This window comes from Bactrocera latifrons, unplaced genomic scaffold, assembly GCF_001853355.1.
Source record: "Bactrocera latifrons isolate USDA-ARS-PBARC rearing strain unplaced genomic scaffold, ASM185335v1 scaffold_956, whole genome shotgun sequence".
Classification (NCBI taxonomy): domain Eukaryota; kingdom Metazoa; phylum Arthropoda; class Insecta; order Diptera; family Tephritidae; genus Bactrocera; species Bactrocera latifrons.
In genome coordinates, this window is record NW_017537663.1 from 29,756 (window position 1) to 31,156 (window position 1,401).

The window sequence follows — 1,401 nt, forward strand, 5'->3', positions numbered from 1 at the left end:
AATATTTTCTTTTGAAAATATATTACAGTTTTATATATAACCAATATTTTTGGGACAACTTTTCCATTATTTTTTAGAAAATAACACAATGCAACAATTTTTCGGTTAAAAGTCAACCATCTTGGATTCCAATAGAAACTCAACTCCGGACTCCCCTTGACGTTTCTWYAGTGGCACTTTTCAGCTGTGGCTTTGTTCACATAACATCAGCTGATAGCGTCTCTACTCCTCCTCTTCCTTGATTATGATTACAGACATTACAATGAGTATAGACGTTACATTAATAGCATAATTTTGTCTTCTTAACAATGATATTTCTTCAGTTTTATTAGATTGTAATTCTTTAATTGATTTTTATGATAAGATTTTTTTCTATTTTGCTATGCATTGCCATTGGTTGGAATATTGCTTTGTTTCTATTTCAATACTCGTATTACAATGTTTGATCAAATATGATTCATTTAATTCTATATATTATATATCAATATATATTAACTAAACTTACTAGGTAAATATAATTTTGTATCCTTAACAATTATATTTCTTCAATTTCATTTGATTAAAGTTCTTTAATTGATTTCAAAGATAGGGTTTCTTCTATTTCGCTATGCATTGYCATTGGTTGCAATGTTGCTAGCGATCTTATTTCTTTTGAAAAAACATTAGGGGGACTCTCCTGCTCTTGAATTGCAGAATCTAATGTTATATGAAGGACTGATTCGGTCCGTTTATTGTAAATGACTATTGTGCATGGCTATTGTAAATTGGCGCACCTTCTGCATTCATTCTTAACAAAAAAGACTTTACCAAATCTGTGTAATTTAAATAGAAACTATAAAATCCATTTAAAATTTACGACCAACTGACGCGGGAGGCGCAATCCGCGAACGAGCGGAATTAGCCGAGTCATAAAAGCATTGTATAACCCTACAAGTACAAGTACACAGAGATGTAATTAAAAGAAATGTAGTATCGCAACTCTTTTGTGAAAAAGTATTTGTTACGGAAAACATTAATGAAAACTTTCAAGAATATTTTTGAAACAAAAGATTATTGGATGTTTATTGCTCTTCCTCACCACCTCTGAGGTTGCAAAGTAGGCGCGCTACCGATCTGTTTTGGGTGTTCGGCTTCCCAGGAGGCCTATTTTCACCCTTTTTATATATTTTATATGTTTTAAATCAATCTACTTATTATAAGAAATGTGACTAGATAAAAATAAATATATAAAGTCAGGTACAATTCATGAATATTAATTACACTAAAAATATAACATTGACAATATATGTATGTCAAAACAACCAACTGGAAAATATTTAAACAAAAAGCAAAATAAATATAAAAAAATTAGGTACAATTCCATTGTATGTAAACATTAACAATACAAGTCGATTGCTTGTG

At 30.0% G+C, this 1,401-nt stretch overlaps 1 pseudogene; it reads right to left on the minus strand.

The window, feature by feature from the left end:
* Positions 1–258, minus strand: part of LOC108977792 — a 1,412-nt pseudogene extending 1,154 nt beyond the window's left edge.
* Between the last annotated feature and the right edge of the window lie 1,143 nt (positions 259–1,401).